The following is a 5,293-nucleotide window of genomic DNA, read 5'->3' on the forward strand; positions in this document are numbered from 1 at the left end:
TGTCTATCATCTCAGGTAGAGGGCCTTAGTTTACCTCTCATATATGGAAGTCGTTTCAGAAGGATCTTGGTACTCAGGTTAACCTTAGCACAACATTTCTCCCCAGAAGGAAAGACCAGCAGAGCGTACAATTCAGACCCTAGAGGATATGTTGAGATCTTATGTGATCGATTTCAAAGGTAGTTGTGATGATCACCTTCCTCTTATTGAGTTCGCCTACAACAATAGCTACATTCCAGCATTCAGATGGCCCTTTATGAGGCACTGTGCGGGCATAGATGTAGATCTACTGTTTGTTTGTTTGAAGTAGGTGAAACAGCTTTAATAGGGCCAAATTCAGTGCTTTATGCTATGGAAATAGTGCAACTCATTAGAGATAGAGTTAAAACAGCCCAGAGTCGTCAGAAATATTATGCATATGTAAGGATAAGGGAACTAGAGTTCCAAGTTGATGATTGGATCTTCCTAAAAGTGTAACCTGTGAAAGGGGTGATGAGGTTTGGCAAGAAAGGAAAGCTCATTCCTAGATATGTAGGCCTTTAAAAGATCTTTAAAAGGGATGGAAGCGTGGCATATGAGTTAGAGTTGCCAGCAGACTTAGGAGCAGCGCATTCGGTCTTCCACATCTCGCTTTTGAAGAAGTGTGTGGGCGACCTATCCTCGGTGTTCCATTAGAGAGTGTGGCGGGGAAAGATAGTCTTTCTTATGAGGATGTACCCGTTGACATTCTTGACTGTCATTTTAGAAGGTTGAGAAACAAAGAAGTCGCTTTAGTCAAGGTTTTGTGGAGGAGTCAGTCCGTAGAGGGAGCTACTTGGGAAGCTGAATTAGCCATGAAAGTCAAGTATCCTCACATCTTTCCTTCCAATTCAACTCCAGCTTGAGGTAATAGTTCCTCTTAAGTTCCTCAATCATTCATGCGTGAATTCAGTCTTTGAATCATGTTCCCTGAGTTTGTACTTGCATTATTATCATATTTGCACATTCTTGGAACTCAGTTCAATCAGAAATTTAGTCCTCAGTGTTTAGTAGTAGGGATTGCAGCTCTCTACCTCTATTTAATCTAGTTTGGTCTTTATTCGAGGACGAATATTCCCAAGGGGAAGATAATGTAACATTCCGTATCCAAAATAGACCAAAAAAACAGCTTTTCATAAATCTGCAGGTTCAATCGACGATCACTATCGACTGACCATATTCTAATCTACAGCCCGTACTGCACATCCATCGTTTGCAACTAAAACTCTCCCATGACGCAGCCTAGAAAAATTGACTAAGTGTCGATCCACGGACAGACCTATGGTCAATAAGTCAGACTACGGTCCATAGTCTGTGTCAATCGATCAATACCCCATTTACACCAGCTTCTGATGAGAATCATGATTGAGTAGCACAGACTGTTGCCCGATCTACGGACCGTAGGACAAAATTAGTAGACAGTTATGTTCATTTTAGTGAAGTCCTGTCGAACATATCAAACCTACGGACCCAAAATGATGGTCCGTCAATCCAGGTCGTCATTTGGTCTGACAGACATCAACTCGGGGGTCCTTTAGTCTTTTCCTACTTTGTTTGACCCTTAAGATACATCGTTTTGAACTTAAATCAACAGATTTTAGTCAGTTTCAGCTTAGAAATATAACAAAAACTTATCTAGGTCAAAATCATAAATCAAAATTTAGAAAATTAGAAGCAATAAAGGAGAAAAAGGTCAAGAACGCTAGTTCAAGAACGTGGAAAGGTTCCAACAGTTCTAGCCCCAAAACCTAAATATTTCTTTGTTGATTTCAGCACCAGGCATGTGGGATTTCACTAGTGGGTTCCTTTCACCCATTAGATCCCTAGTTTTTAGTCAATTGTTTATTCTCTTATTATGGTTAAACCTAGGTTTGTAGAATTACAGTAGATCATCAATAGTAAGTTAGATATATGTTCCAAATAAGATTGTGAAGTTATTATTCAGTTTATCGCATGAATTTCAGAAACCTAGATATATATTTCTCTAGTTATTGAATTACACAAGCTAGGTTAGATTTTTTTTTTATTACTTCAAATATACATGCATTAATGCATAATTATCAGATTAATTATTGCACTCTCAGTTTGTATGTTCAGTTTTGAGTTGTCCAGCATTTACATAAATTCAGTCATAATGTCTAAATCACTTAATTCATTGGGAGTAGCATAATATCGAATTGGACGAGGGTTTCACATACTCAAATAGTCCCAGAACTACTAGCAAATTAGGTTGTAAGTCCCCTCTGAGGGTACAGTTTAGTGATCACGCCAGCATGCCTTTATACTTCTGGCAGGGTATATTAGGTCCTACGATGAGGCGTATACATCAGACTCTAAATTTAGCTCATGTGGTTTTATTACCAGTTATTAGTAGCTCCCTCTATTTTGTCATACTCTATTGCATTGACCATTTATCAGTATATTCAGTATTCATTTCCAGTATGTTATATATTGGTCATTGCATTCAGTTACCTCAGCATTCTGTATATCATGTTTAGATTACTATACTTGCTTTTGTTCTTGTTAAGTTATGTTTTATTTCAACATTACTCTATCCTGCATGCTCAATACCTTCAAGTATTGATGCATGCGTGCGCTACATCTTCTCATTATGTAGGTCCAAGTTCTCAGCATCCAGATCACGCTTAGATCCATTTTCGTCTCTTGTTAAGCAGATTCAGTTGTGAGTCCCCATTCTACGAAGACAATAATCGTAAGTTTCTTTTCAGTATTTAGTCTTTTAGTTTCAGTTTTTGCTAGACTTAGTTGGGGCCTGTCCCAGCATTTCAAGTCAATTTATAGGCTATTTTCAGACATAGTTAGTTTTAGCTTAGTATTGAGTTAATAACTTAGTTGTATTAAACTCTTCAGTATTTCAAATATCTCAGTTATAGAATATGGGTATTCCCCATCTTTTCATTTTAAATTATGATTTAGTTTCTGCACCAGTAATTTTCTTTAATGTGCTCATTTTCATGTCAGCAAGGTTAGCTTGGGATCACTTGCGGTTCTAGGTCCCGCGTCCGCGTCTCGAGGGTAGCTCAGGGAGTGACATATTCCATCAACCTTGAGTACTTGAAGGGACGAATTTTCTTAAGAAAACATTTTGCATTCAGTGGGGTCAATTCTTTTTCGAGAAAATCTTTTATTTATTATTTTTAATTTTTTCAGGTTCTATATTCTTTATTGCTTTTAAATTTCTAGTTTTGAAAATATTCTTTAAATTTTTTTGTTTCTTACCAAGTTCTTCAAAATTATTATTTTTAAGTATCTTAGTATTTCACACCAAAGGTGGCTTTGAAGTTTAGGTTTTTATGTCAAGCTTATACACAAACATTCTACTGATCAACTTTGATGTCTCATTGGGAGGATTGTGTTTTTGTATCAGATGTCGAAAAGTCTAGCATTTATCTTCATTTGAAGCATAACTTCTTCGGATCAAACATTAGCTATCTTGTTTTCCTGGAGAATACGCCCAACTTTTTGCTTTTCTCCTTTTGTTATTTTTTTCTCCAATATCTTATAGCCAAAATTGTTTCCTTTCTATTGTGGACTTCTGACGTTTCCTTATTTTTATAGTTTCAGACTTCTATTGGAATCAACAGAGTTAGAGATTTCCAGCTAAATGTCTGCCAAGGAGGAGGTTGGGGAGAGTTTTGCACATGTTGTATATAATAGGAGTTCTAGAATCTGTTAAATTGGGCTTGAACTTTATCCTGTTTCTGAGTCTAACTCTGGCAAAAGCTTGCCATATGCTCCTGTAGATTTTCCTAATGCTGGTGATAAGTGGGGTTGGCGGGCAGGGAAAAGAGTTTCAAGTTCAAGAACCTTTAGGGATATTTGTATCTTCCGAAGCATTTTAAGGCTCCAAAAGGTGGAAAGAAAATTGCTTTTCGAAGTAAGATGTTAGTTGAAAAGTATCTCCATTCTGAGTATCCTGACATGGATATATACCAATTTTTCACCTGATTTAGTTGGATAATTCCTTCGAAGAAGTTGCCAAGCTCAAAAGGTTAGCTTTTTTGTATATAGCATGTAGATATTTATTCAGTTGTTTGCTTCAATTAAAAAAACACTTTACACATTTTTTTATTGACCTGATGGGAAATTTATTTTCTTTTTAATTAGATATTGATTTTTATTCAGATATGATAGAGAGGACTACATCATAAGGGATTGCAGTCTTTACTGTCTCATTCTCCTATATGAGTCATTACTTGTAAGGCTGGTAACCTAATTTGTAGAATTTTATAAGCAGAAAATCCTTTTCCGGCCATTGTTTGTGATATCCATTGAAGTGAGCCTTGTTTTTGCCAAGGTTGTTGATGTATCCTTTGCTGAAAAACGATCAGTTCAGACTATGATGGGTATAATTATGTTCGATGTGAACCACCAATAAATGGATACATATGTGGACATGTTTCCCGTCTTGACTATGCTATGCGATCTTACATGGCTGGGAAAGTTGGAGGAAGCATCAATTTGGATGCACATTATTTATGTCGATATTATGATTCAAGGATGGATTTGGTTCCACATGATCTGAAGCTTATAAACACCTGCACATCTTTTGCTTCATGTGCTGACATTGAAAATATTTTGATTATTTGCATTTGTATTTTGCGTGGCTAACAAAAAAAGAAGTTAAAAAGATTTGATGCATCACATTGAATCAATCAAGGCAAAGGTATAGCTACTTGATGAATTGTACTTTTTTCCTTATCATTATATATTTTTCTTATTGAGGTTTACAGTTATCAGAATGACTAATTTGATAATCATATAAGCTTACGAAAGGAGTCTGCATTCAAGATGCATTCAAAAAGGTAGGTTGTGTGGATAGCATTGATAACTTCTCTCCCCTCTGGTCATATTGTTGATGAGTTACTTTCACCTGAATATTTGTCTCTGAGCAAGACATTTCAATATGTGCAAATGTTGTTCTCTTTCTACAAATATTGTTTATATCAAGACATAAATATATACATTTGTTGTTTTTTCAAGTTAACTACCCTACAGTTTAGACGATTAGAATAAGAAAATTTATTATATAAGGTGAAAAGATATAAAAGAAACAATTGATACAAATATTGTTTTGCTTGTTTGAATCACCTATGTCAGCCTAATCTAGTTCCCTTGTTTTCATTAGAGCTTAAATGTTTCCAATTAGATAAATAGCCTATTTTGAACTCCTTGACATGAAAGATTACAGTTCACGTGTTGGTAACATCCTCTACTCATATAATTGTCTAATCTATCCTTTTCTTTTCTTTTC

At 35.8% G+C, this 5,293-nt stretch overlaps 1 pseudogene; it reads left to right on the top strand.

The window, feature by feature from the left end:
* Nucleotides 1-246: 246 nt before the first annotated feature.
* LOC114074062 lies at nt 247-4,898 on the top strand (annotated as a pseudogene).
* The last annotated feature ends 395 nt before the right edge of the window (nt 4,899-5,293 follow it).

Source organism: Solanum pennellii, chromosome 9, assembly GCF_001406875.1.
Source record: "Solanum pennellii chromosome 9, SPENNV200".
Taxonomy (NCBI): domain Eukaryota; kingdom Viridiplantae; phylum Streptophyta; class Magnoliopsida; order Solanales; family Solanaceae; genus Solanum; species Solanum pennellii.